This window comes from Triticum dicoccoides, chromosome 2B (assembly GCF_002162155.2).
Source record: "Triticum dicoccoides isolate Atlit2015 ecotype Zavitan chromosome 2B, WEW_v2.0, whole genome shotgun sequence".
Lineage (NCBI taxonomy): Eukaryota > Viridiplantae > Streptophyta > Magnoliopsida > Poales > Poaceae > Triticum > Triticum dicoccoides.
Window position 1 is genome coordinate 811,844,945 of NC_041383.1, and position 14,103 is coordinate 811,859,047.

Consider the following 14,103-nt stretch of genomic DNA (forward strand, 5'->3'; position numbering starts at 1 on the left):
TATCCGGTTTGGATAGCGAAGGTTCCCTGCCTTTCCCAAGGAGTGACGCTGGGCTATCGAACCCACGGGAGAATGTACACTATGGCAAAGACTCTAACAAGTTCTTGCGAGAGAATTAAATTATAGTTTTTCAACTGGACCTTAACAACCTTAGGGGTGTAAAAACTAGAATTAAAACAGAGATGAGTATAAGATCTTTCTCTTACAACCATATATTTGTTCTCGAGATCATCCATACGCCTTATTTCCTTCTTAGTGATAATTTATTTTCATATTTAGGCTCTTTTCCTGTGAAAATAAATTAAACAAATGATTTCGTGATCTCTCCCATTCATTAGTTATTAGTGGCAATATCAGAGTGGTTTTCTTGGAAATTCTAAAATTATCCAGTTTAAATAACAGTGCGATGAGCGTACAAATATCACTCGTCATTGGTTCCCCTTCCCCTTCCTCCTTAATTGTTATATTCGTAAGCCAATTATAGGATTTAAAGTCTCACATACTTTAAACCCCATTACCAGTCTCCAACTACCCCGGCCAAACATGTTCTTATCTTTATTTGAGTACAAGGAAGTCACACTATTTGCTGGGGAACGCGGTAATTTCAAAAAAAAATCCTACGGTCACGCAAGATCTATCTAGGTGTTGCATAGCAACGAGAAGGGAGAGTGTATCCACATACCCTCGTAGACCAAAAACGGAAGTGTTTAGTTAACGTGGTTGATGTAGTCGAACGTCTTCGCGATCCAACCGACCCAAGCACCGAACGTACGGCACCTCCTCGTTCAGCACACGTTCAACTCAGAGACGTCCCTCGTACTCTTGATCCAGTTGAGGCCGTGGGAGAGTTTCGTCAGCACGACGGCGTGGTGACGGTGATGATGAAGTTACCTGCACAGGGCTTCGCCTAAGCACTACGACGATATGACCGAAGTGTGTAACTGTGGAGGGGGGCATCACACATGGCTAACCAATGTCAACTTGTGTGTCTATGGGGTGCCCCCTCCCCCGTATACAAAGGAGTGGAGGAGGGGGGAGGGCCGGCCCTCTATGGCGCGCCCTGGAGGAGTCCTACTCCCACTGGGAGTAGGATTCCCCCCTCCCTTCCCTAGTTGGACTAGGAGAGGAAGGAATGGGAAGGAAGGAGGAAGGAAAGGGCCCCCCCCCACCCAATTCGGATTGGCTTGGGGGGGGTGTCGGTGTCAAAATCGGCGAATCTCGGGTAGGGGTCCCGAACTATGCGTCTAAGGCTAATGGTAACAGGAGGCGGGGGACTCAATGTTTACCCAGGTTCGGGCCCTCTCTATGGAGGTAATACCCTACTTCCTGCTTCACTGATCTTGATGAATATGAGTATTACAAGAGTTGATCTACCACGAGATCGTAATGGCTAAACCATAGAAGCTAGCCTATGAAGTTATTATTGTTGTCCTACGGACTAAACCCTCTGGTTTATATAGACACCGGAGGGGCTAGGGTTACACAAAGTTGGTTACAGAGAAAGGAATCTACATATCTGAATTGCCAAGCTTACCTTCCACGCAATGCAGAGTCCCATCCGGACACGGGACGAAGTCTTCTATATTATATTCATAGTCCAACAGTCCGGCCAAAGTATATAGTCCGGATGTCCGAGGACCCCGTAGTCCAGGACTCCCTCAGTAGCCCCTGAACCAGGCTTCAATGACGATGAGTCCGACGCGTTGATTGTCTTCGGCATTGCAAGGCGGGTTCCTTCTCCAAGTACTCCAATATAGCCTTCCAAACATAGAAACCATGTCCGGCTCTGCAAAACAAGTACCACACACTACCGTAGAGAGTATGATATTCCACGAGTCCAATCCGTTGACAATTTTTGTTACATGACACCACGTCATCACCCGGCCATTATTCTGAATCATTTTCCGGCCTGCTACTTCAGGTTTCGCTAGACGGTCTTATTGGCACGTCTTGTCGAAGCAGAGATCGTGTCCCCTTATTACAAGATTCTCATCAACACGGGCGTGGGTAACCCAACCGTTCCGTTGGTATGATTCCTTGGGAATAGGCATATTTTAAGGCCACGTAGGGGACGTTTGATATTCGTCACCTCTATAAAGAGGCCAGGACCTATCCTTTTTCTTCTACGCTAGTCCCTTCCTCCCCCTCCTACCTCGAGTTCCAACACCCAAGGGTCAATCCGGTCGCTTCGAGCTTCCAACCATGTCCGAACACAGCCTTCAAGGCCGGTGGATGGCCTCTTCTGTCACAGAGGAAGACATCTCGAAGCTCAGGGAGGCAAGGTACTTGACTGCGGAGATCTACCACAGGCTTCCTGCTCAAGGGCAGGTTATTCCTACTTCCAGATCCAATGAGAGGGTCGTGTTTATCTCCCACTTCCTTTGAGGGCTTGGGTTTGCACTCCATCCCTTTGTTCGAGGGGTCATGTTTTATTACGGGCTAGATTTCCACGATCTAGCCCCGGAGTTCTTCCTCCATATCTCGGCGTTCATCACCACATGCGAGGCTTTCCTCCGTATTTCCCCACACTCCAGCTTACGGCTTAAGACCCTTAACGTGAAACCGAAGGTAATCAACGGGGAACAAACGGAGTGCGGAGTTGCGTCAAAAAGCAAGCTTATCAACTCCACTTTGCCAAAGGGCTCCTTTGCAGAATCTTCTGACCTATGGCAATTGGAGTGGTTTTACATCACCGAACCCCGCGGTACAAAGCGGGTAGCCGCTCTTGCGTTTCGGTCTGGCCCTCCGCCACGGCTCGCATCGTGGATTGACAAGGGGTTGGACTGGGGATCCATAGATGAAGTGCGGAAACTACAAAGCCGCATCCGAAACCTTATTGAGAAGGACACCGATTTTGTCGACGTAATCCAAGTAATGCTAGTCTCCCGGATCATGCCCTGTCAGCGACGCCCTCTCCGTATGTGGTAATTTAATCTGGAATGTCCACAAACTCTTCAACACTTCTCCGGCATGATGCTCAGAGAGATGTGGAAATTGTTCTTCGGCGCATGAAAACAGTGGTCGGATACTACAGAAGACATCGGTCTTGACTGCAACCATCCGGATACTCCGGTAAGTACTCAACCCCCGAACATGATCTAGTCAAATTATTCATGACAATGTACTGATAAGACTCTATCCGGCCAGGGCTGGCTAAAGAAGGCGGAAAGAATCAGGTGTTTGGCTCCACTTCCCGAAGATACTGCCGATCCATTATTGACAAGGATGCTGGCTCTGGTGCCGTATCAAGTGTCGGCGGGGAAGATAAAGAGGAGGACGAAGAGGCCCAAGGCAGCTTACGTTCTGGAGGCTCACCAGGCAATTCATCCGGAGAGATTGGAATTTCCACTTCCAAAGGTGGAATGGAAGGGCGAACTGACATCCCTTCTCCTCAAGGGAAGAAGAGGGCCACCTCCGAGGACTTAGAAAGAGAAGCTTCTAAGCGGGGGAAGGTATCCCAGTCAGGGGATGCCGCCTACATGCAGTCACCCGATAAAGATAGGCTCTTAGCCACATCGTAAGTTAATCCGGGAGTTTTAAACATGTCCCGTTCTTTGCCGGCTATAAGGGTAATGTTTTAAATTCATGTTTGCAGTCCGTCCCGCAGCCCTCCTCAACAGTCCTCCTCTTCGGGGGATCTACTTCCGGAGATGATGGAGAGCAAGACGCCTCCACAGATCTCCCTGCCTGATAAGGCAGACGACACCGAGGTATCGTCCCGGAGGATCCTTCCCGATCTACAAGTGGCGCAAGGGACAATGAGGACCAGGGCCAAAGGTAATACTTTGGCCGCTCAAGGTCCGGGGTGTGCGGCCCCTATAGGGGACAACAAAAGTCCCGGACTATCAAATGTCCAAGGGATGCCGGATGCATTGATGGACATTTTGCAACATGCCTCCGTCTCAGAGGAACATCGTACCTTGATGGGTATGGTGTTAGAAAGAGCTCGGTCCGTGAAAAGCGGATTGAATGAAGCCTTTTCTAGCCTACTAAGATGCTTCGAGGTACGTAGTGTAATTTCAATTGTATTGTAAGTGCGAAATGCACCTGTGTATAGATAGTAGCCCCTGAGACTCTGGTTGACATCCAAAGGAATGCGATCACAGGATCAAAAATAGATGCCCAGGAAATGACATGGTTATTTGAAACACAGGTTGTTACATCTGTTGGGGAACGTAGTAATTTCAAAAAAAAAATCCTACGCACACGCAAGATCATGGTGATGCATAGCAACAAGAGGGGAGAGTGTGCCCACGTACCCTCGTAGACCGAAAACGGAAGTGTTAGCACAATGCGGTTGATGTAGTCGTACGTCTTCACGATTCAACCAATCAAGTACCGAACATACGGCACCTCCGAGTTCAGCACACGTTGAGCTCAATGACATCCCTCGAACTCCGATCCAGCCGAGCTTTGAGGGAGAGTTCCGTCAGCACGACGGCGTGGTGACGATGATGTTCTACCTACGCAGGGCTTCGCCTAAGCACCGCTACGATATTATCGAGGTGGAATATGGTGGAGGGGGGCACCGCACACGGCTAATAGATCTCAAGGATCAATTGTTGTGTCTATGGGGTGCCCCCTGCCCCCGTATATAAAGAAGCAAGGGGGGAGGCAGCCGGACAAGGAGGAGGGCGCGCCAAGGGGGGAGTCCTACTCCCACCGGGAGTAGGACTCCTCCTTTCCTTGTTGGGGTAGGAGAGAAGGAAAGAGGAGGAGAGGGAGAAGGAAAAGGGGGCTGCACCCCTTGTCCAATTCGGACCAGAGGGGGGGGCGTAGGCCTCCTTCCTTTTGGTCTCTCTCCTATATTCCCGTATGGCCCAATAAGGCCCATATACTCCCCGGCGAATTCCCGTAACTCTCCGAAAAATACCCGAATCACTTGGCACCTTTCCGAAGTCCGAATATAGTCGTCCAAGATATCGATCTTTACGTCTCGACCATTTCGAGACTCCTCGTCATGTCCCCGATCTCATCCGGGACTCTGAAATACCTGCGGTACATCAAAAACCGTAAACTCATAATATAACCGTCATCGAACTTTAAGCGTGCAGACCCTACGGGTTCGAGAACTATGTAGACATGACCGAGACACGTCTCTGTTCAATAACCAACAACGGAACCTGGATGCTCATATTGGCTCCCACATATTCTACGAAGATCTTTATCGGTCAAACCGCATAACAACATACGTTGTTCCCTTTGTCATCGGTATGTTACTTGCCCGAGATTCGATCGTCGGTATCTCAATACCTAGTTCAATCTCGTTACCGGCAAGTCTCTTTACTCGTTACATAATGCATCATCCCGTAACTAACTCATTAGCTACATTGCTTGCAAGGCTTATAGTGATGTGCATTACCGAGAGGGCCCAGAGATACCTCTCCGACAATCAGAGTGACAAATCCTAATCTCGAAATACGTCAACTCAACAAGTACCTTCGGAGACACCTATAGAGCACCTTTATAATCACCCAGTTACGTTGTGACGTTTGGTAGCACACGAAGTGTTCCTCCGGTAAACGGGAGTTACATAATCTCATAGTCATAGGAACATGTATAAGTCATGAAGAAAGCAATAGCAACATACTAATGATGTGATCCCATTAATCAAATGACAACTCATGTCTATGGTTAGAGAACTTAACCATCTTTGATTCACGAGCTAGTCAAGTAGAGGCATACTAGTGACACTCTGTTTGTCTATGTATTCACACATGTATTATGTTTCCGGTTAATAAAATTCTAGCATGAATAATAAACATTTATCATGATATAAGGAAATAAATAATAACTTTATTATTGCCTCTAGGGCATATTTCCTTCAGTCTCCCACTTGCACTAGAGTCAATAATCTAGTTCACATCGCCATGTGATTTAACACCAATATTCACATATGTATGTGATTAGTACCGATAGTTCACATAGTCATGTGATCAACACCCAAAGGGTTACTAGAGTCAATAATCTAGTTCACATCGTTATGTGATTAACACCCAAAGAGTACTAAGGTATGATCATGTTTTGCTCGTGAGAGAAGTTTAGTCAACGGGTCTGTCACATTCAGAGCCGTATGTATTTTGCAAATATTCTATGTCTAGAATGCTCTACATGGAGCTACTCTAGCTAATTGCTCTCACTTTGAATATGTATCCAGATTGAGATTTAGAGTCATCTGGATCAGTGTCAAATCTTGCATCGACGTAACCCTTTACGACGAACCTCTTGTCACCTCCATAATCGAGAAACATATCCTTATTCCACTAAGGATAATTATGACCAATGTCCAGTGATCTACTCCTAGATCACCATTGTACTCCCTTGCCAAACCAGGGCATAGTATACAATAGGTATGGTCCATAGCATGGCATACTTTTATAGAACCTATGACTAAGGCATAGGGAATGACTTTCATTCTCTTTCTATTTTCTGTCGTGGTCGGGATTTGATTCTTACTCAATTTCATACCTTTGCAACACAGGCAAGAACTCTTTCTTTGACTGTTCCATTTTGAACTACTTCAAAATCTTGTCAAGGTATTTACTCATTGAAAATCTTATCAAGCGTCTTGATCTATCTCAATAAATCTTGATGCTCAATATGTAAGTAGCTTTACTGAGGTCTTTCTTTTAAAGAACTCCTTTCAAACACTTCTTTATGCTTTCCAGAAAAATTCTACATCATTTCTGATCAACAATATGTCACTTTACATATACTTATCAAAAAGGTTGTAGTGATCCCACTCACTTCATTGTAAATATAGGCTTCACCGCAAGTCCGTATAAAACTATATGCTTTGATCAACTTATCAAAGTGTATATTCCAACTCCGAGATGCTTGCACCAGTCCATAGATGGATCGCTGGAGTTTGCACATTTTGTTAGCACCTTTAGGATTGACAAAACCTTCTGGTTGCATCATATACGACTCTTCTTTAAGAAAACCATTAAGGAATGCAATTTTGACATCCATTTGCCAGATTTCATAAAATGTGGCAATTTCTAATTAACATGATTCGGACAGACTTAAGCATCGCTACAGTTGAGAAGAATCTCATTGTAGTCAACACCTTGAACTTGTCAAAAACCTTTTTGCGACAAGTCGAGCTTTGTAGATAGTAACACTACTATCAATGTCCGTCTTCCTCTTGAAGATCCATTTATTTTCTATGGCTTGCCGATCATCGGGCAAGTCCACCAAAGTCCACACTTTTTTCTCATACATGGATCCTATCTCAGATTTCATGGCCTCCAGCCATTTCGCAGAATCTGGGCTCATCATCGCTTCCTCATAGTTCGTAGGTTCATCATGGTCTAGTAACATGACTTCCAGAACAGGATTACCGTACCACTCTGGTGCGGACTGTACTTTGGAAGACCTACGTGGTTCTGTAGTAACTTAATCTGAAGTTTCATGATCATTCATTAGCTTCCTCACTAATTGGTGTAGGAATCACTGGAACCGATTTCTGTGATTAACTACTTTCCAATTCGGGAGAAGGTACAATTACCTTATCAAGCTCTACTTTCCTCCCACTCACTTCTTTCGAGAGAAACTCCTTCTCTAGAAAGGATCCATCTTAGCAATGAATATCTTTCTTTCGGATCTGTGATAGAAGGTGTACCCAATAGTTTCCTTTGGGTATTCTATGAAGATGCACTTCTCTGATTTGGGTTCGAGCTTACCAGGTTGAAACTATGTCACATAAGCATCGCAGCCCCAAACTTTAAGAAATGACAACTTTGGTTTCTTGCTAAACCACAGTTCATAAGGCGTCGTCTCAACGTATATTGATGGTGCCCTATTTAAAGTGAATGCAGCTGTCTCAAATGCATAGCCCCAAAACGATGGTGGTAAATCGGTAAGATACATCATAGATCGCACCATATCCAATAAAGTGCGGTTACGACGTTCGGACACACCATAACGTTGTGGTGTTCCAGGTGGCGTGAGCTATGAAACTATTCCACATTGTTTTAATTGAAGACCAAACTCGTAGCTCAAATATTCATCTCCATGATCAGATCACAGAAACTTTATTTTCTTGTTATGATGATTTTCCACTTCACTCTGAAATTCTTTGAACCTTTCAACTATTTCAGACTTATGTTTCATCAAGTAGATATACCCATATCTGCTCAAATCATCTGTGAAGGTCAGAAAATAACGATACCCAACATGAGCCTTAATACTCATTGGTCTGCATACATCAATATGTATTATTTCCAACAAGTCAGTAGCTCGTTCCATTGTTCTGGAGAACGGAGTTTTATTCATCTTGCCCAAAAGGCATGGTTCGCAAGCATCAAATGACTCATAACCAAGTGATTCCGAAAATCCATCTTTATGGAGTTTCTTCATGCGCTTTACACCGATATGACCCAAATGGTAGTGCCACAAATAAGTTGCACTATCATTATTATCTTTGCATCTTTTGGCATCAATATTATGAATATGTGTATCACTACGATCAAGATCCAACAAACTATTTTCATTGGGTGTATGACCATTGAAGGTTTTATTCATGTAAACAGAACAACAATTATTCTTTGACTTTAAATGAATAACCGTATTGCAATAAACATGATCAAATCATATTCATGCTCAACGCAAACGCTAAATAACATTTATTTAGGTTTAACACTAATCCCGAAAGTATAGGGAGTGTGTGATGATGATCATATCAATCTTGGAACTACTTCCAACACTCATCGTCACTTCCCCTCAACTAGTCTCTATTTATTATGTAACTCCTGTTTCGAGTTACTAATCTTAGCAACCGAACAAGTATCAAATACTCAGGGGCTACTATAAACACTAGTAAGGAACACATCAGTAACTTGTATATCAAATATACCCTTTGTTTACTTTGCCATCCTTCTTATCCACCAAATATTCAGGGCATTTCCGTTTCCAGTGACCATTTCCTTTGCAGTAGAAGCACTCAGTTTCAGGCTTTGGTCCAGCTTTGGGCTTCTTCACGGGAGTGATAACTTGCTTGTCATTCTACTTGAAGTTCCCTTTCTTTCCCTTTGCCCTTTTCTTGAAACTAGTGTTCTTGTCAATCACCAACACTTGATGCTCTTTCTTGATTTCTACCTTTGTCGATTTCAACATCAGAAGAGCTCGGGAATCGTTTTTGTCATCCCTTGCATACTATAGTTCATCACGAAGTTCTAGCAACTTGGTGATGGTGACTAGAGAACTCTGTCAATCACTATTTTATCTGGAAGATTAACTCCCACTTGATTCAAGCGATTGTAGTACCCAGACAATCTGAGCACATGCTCACTGCTTGAGCTATTCTCCTCCATCTTTTAGCTATAGAACTTGTTGGAGACTTCATATCTCTCAACTCGGGTATTTGCTTGAAATATTAACTTCAACTCCTGGAACATCTCATATGGCCCATGACGTTCAAAACGTCTTTGAAGTCCCAATTCTAAGCCGTTTAAGCATGGTGCACTACACTATCAAGTAGTCATCATATTGAGCTAGCCAAACGTTCATAACGTCTGCATCTGCTCCTGCAAAAGGCCCATCACCTAGCGGTGCATCAAGGACATAATTCTTCTGTGCGGCAATGAGGACAATCCTCATATAACAGATCCAATCCGCATCATTGCTACTAACATCTTTCAACACAATTTTCTCTAGGAACATATCAAAATAAACATATGAAAGCAACAATGCGAGCTATTGATCTACAACATAATTTGCAAAATACTACCAGGACTAAGTTCATGATAAATTTAAGTTCAATTAATCATATCACTTAAGAACGCCCACTTAGATAGACATCCCTCTAATCATCTAAGTGATCACGTGATCCAAATCAACTAAACCATGTCCGATCATTACGTGAGATGGAGTAGTTTTCAATGGTAAACATCACTATGTTGATCATATCTACTATATGATTCACACTCGACCTTTCGGTCTCCAGTGTTCCGAGGCCATATCTGTATATGCTAGGCTCGTCAAGTTTAACCTGAGTATTCCGCGTGTGCAACTGTTTTGCACCCGTTGTATTTGAACGTAGAGCCTACCACACCCGATCATCACGTGGTGTCTCAGCACGAAGAACTTTCACAATGGTGCATACCCAGGGAGAACACTTATACCTTGAAATTTAGTGAGAGATCATCTTATAATGCTACCGTCAATCAAAGCAAAATAAGATGCATAAAGGATAAACATCACATGCAGTCAATATAAGTGATATGATATGGCCATCATCATCTTGTGCTTGTGATCTCCATCTCCGAAGCACCGTCATGATCACCATCGTCACCGGCGCGACACCTTGATCTCCATCGTAGCATCGTTGCCGTTTCGCCACCTATTGCTTCTACGACTATCGCTACCGCTTAGTGATAAAGTAAAGTAATTACAGGGCGATTGCATTGCATACAATAAAGCGACAACCATATGGCTCCTGCCAGTTGCCGATAACTTGGTTACAAAACATGATCATCTCATACAATAAAATATAGCATCACGTCTTGACCATATCACATCACAACATGCCCCGCAAAAACAAGTTAGACATCCTCTACTTTGTTGTTGCAAGTTTTACGTGGCTGCTACGGGCTTAGCAAGAACCGTTCTTACCTACGCATCAAAACCACAATGATAGTATGTCAAGTTAGTGCTGTTTTAACCTTCTCAAGGACCGGGTGTAGTCACACTCGGTTCAACTAAAGTTGGAAAAACTAACACCCTCTAGCCACCTGTGTGCAAAGCACGTCGGTAGAACCAGTCTCGCGTAAGCGTACGCGTAATGTCGGTCCGGGCCGCTTCATCCAACAATACCGCTGAACCAAAGTATGACATGCTGGTAAGCAGTATGACTTGTATCGCCCACAACTCACTTGTGTTCTACTCATGCATATAACATCTACGCATAAAACCAGGCTCGGATGCCACCGTTGGGGAACGTAGTAATTTCAAAAAAAAAATTCCTACGCACACGCAAGATCATGGTGATGCATAGCAACAAGAGGGCAGAGTGTGTCCACGTACCCTCGTAGACCGAAAGCGGAAGTGTTAGCAAACCGCGGTTGATGTAGTCGTACGTCTTCACGATCCAACCGATCAAGTACTGAATGTATGGCACCTCCAAGTTCAGCACACGTTCAGCTCGATGACGTCCCTCGAATTCCGATCCAGCCGAGCTTTGAGGGAGAGTTCCGTCAGCACGACGGCGTGGTGACGATGATGTTCTACCGACACAGGGCTTCGCCTAAGCACCGCTACGATATTATCGAGGTGGAATATGGTGGAGGGGGGCACCGCACACGACTAATAGATCTCAAGGATCAATTGTTGTGTCTATGGGGTGCCCCCCTGCCCCCGTATATAAAGAAGCAAGGGGGGAGGCGGCCGGTCAAGGAGGAGGGCGCGCCAAGGGGGGAGTCCTACTCCCACCGGGAGTAGGACTCCTCCTTTCCTTGTTGGAGTAGGAGAGAAGGAAAGAGGAGGAGATGGAGAAGGAAAAGGGGGCTGCACCCCTTGTCCAATTCAGACCAGAGGGGGGGCGCAGGCCTCCTTCCTTTTGGTCTCTCTCCTCTATTCCCGTATGGCCCAATAAGGCCCATATACTCCCGGCGAATTCCCGTAACTCTCCGGTACTCCGAAAAATACCCGAATCACTCAGAACCTTTCCGACGTCCGAATATAATCGTCCAATATATCGATCTTTACGTCTCGACCATTTCGAGACTCCTTGTCATGTCCCCGATCTCATCCGGGACTCCAAACTACCTTCGGTACGTCAAAAACCATAAACTCATAATATAACCGTCATCAAACTTTAAGCGTGCGGACCCTACGGGTTCGAGAACTATGTAGACATGACTGAGACACGTCTCCGTTCAATAACCACTAGCGGAACCTGGATGCTCATATTGGCTCCCACATATTCTACGAAGATCTTTATCGGTCAAACCGCATAACAACATACGTTGTTCCCTTTGTCATCGGTATGTTACTTGCCCAAGATTCGATCGTCGGTATCTCAATACCTAGTTCAATATCGTTACCGGAAAGTCTCTTTACTCGTTACGTAATGCATCATCCCGTAACTAACTCATTAGCTACATTGCTTGCAAGGCTTATAGTGATGTGCATTACCGAGAGGGCCCAGAGATACCTCTCCGACAATCGGAGTGACAAATCCTAATCTCGAAATACGTCAACTCAACAAGTACCTTCGGAGACACCTGTAGAGCACCTTTATAATCACCCAGTTACGTTGTGACATTTGGTAGCACACAAAGTGTTCCTCCGGTAAACGGGAGTTACATAATCTCATAGTCACAGGAACATGTATAAGTCATGAAGAAAGCAATAGCAACATACTAAATGATCAAGTGCTAAGCTAATGGAATGGGTCAAGTCAATCACACCATTCTCCTAATGATGTGATCCCGTTAATCAAATGACAACTCATGTCTATGGTTAGGAAACTTAACCATCTTTGATTCACGAGCTAGTCAAGTAGAGGCATAATAGTGACACTCTGTTTGTCTATGTATTCACACATGTATTATGTTTCCGGTTAATACAATTCTAGCATGAATAATAAACATTTATCATGATATAAGAAAATAAATAATAACTTTATTATTGCCTCTAGGGCATATTTCCTTCAACATCCGTGGGGACTGCCCAAGCTATCGAGGTAGCACATTTGAAGCAGAAAGTTGATGTGGCGAATGATGATATCACGCTTATGAACAGGCGGCTTGACGAGGTGCAAGGTATGTCTCTAGGGCACTCAGTACATGCTAGCATTGTGAAATGAGCGTGATTCTGAAAATTTGCATATGCATGACTGCAGATAGTGCCGCTGCAGTGGAGACCCTTCGGGCAGAATTTGCCTGTGCCAAGGAGCAAGCGAGGATGAGTAATGCGGCTACCGAAAAGACAGCCGCCGAATTGAAAGTAGAACAGACCACTCGTCTTTAGTGCGAGGAGAGGATATCCACCATGGCACTTGAGCTGGAGACTGCCACGAGCCGATGCCAAATTTTTGAGAAAGATTACAAAGCCAAAGCGGTCGATCTGGACAAGGCTTTACAAGAGGCGAAAGAAGCTCGTTTGAAGTCTAGAGCAGCCCGGGAAGAAATCCGACAAGCTGGGGAGATCGCGGCTGGTAAGCCCTTTTTATTGCAAACTAAGTTTGGCGATCCGAAGTATGCGTTGCTGAATCAACAGTGGAGTTCTCCGGACTCCTTTATGGATCTTCCGGAGAGTGCTGCCGACGCGAATCAGTTTTTCCATGCAAGAAGTGCATGAGATGGAAAAGCGATTTTGGTTGCAATTTGACATGCCGAAGCATCCACTATTGAACGAACAGATGGACTAGTTGGACGAGCTCCACAGCATGTTCGGTGCTGCTATGAAGGACGTCATAGCCCGGCTATGGCCAAATGAACCCATTCTGAATAGTTATTTCGGTTTGGTGTGGCAACTTGTTGATGCGGTGCTGCGTATCGATGTTGTGAAGCGGTGAACGTGCATAGAAGGTGCACGGATGGCCCTTGCCTGTGTCAACATATACTGGGCGAAGATGACGGCCACTAATGTTGCAGAGCAAAGTCCACCCGAAGGCAAGGACCTTAACATGCCAGAACACTATTTGGAAGATGTCCTAGAGGGTGCCCGCTTGATAGAGGGTCAGTGCTCGAAGAATATTATGTTCGAGTAAAGTGTATCAAAATTGTAACAACAATATTATGATATGTTTAAGGCTATGTTTTTATACTTTTGCCCGAAAAGTTTTTGTGCCTCCTTTGCGGCCATTTCTATATGTGTACAATCTGAAAGTTTACAGTCGTCGGCTTTAGCCCCCTCGCGTACAATGCGGGGTTGTTCGGAAAAGCACTTGATCACACTTGACCAAACATCTTGGTCCGCTAAGGAGGTGTTAGTGCGGCGAACTAGGCAATCGGACTATAGAGCTTTAACACTTTCACTTAGCCATAGGAGTTTGACAGTGGGGCTACTATATAGCTCCTGGTATGTCCGTGGTTATCCGAATATGGTGCGTATACATACATGACCAGAAGGACGGCCCTTCATTTAACACGGAGGGAA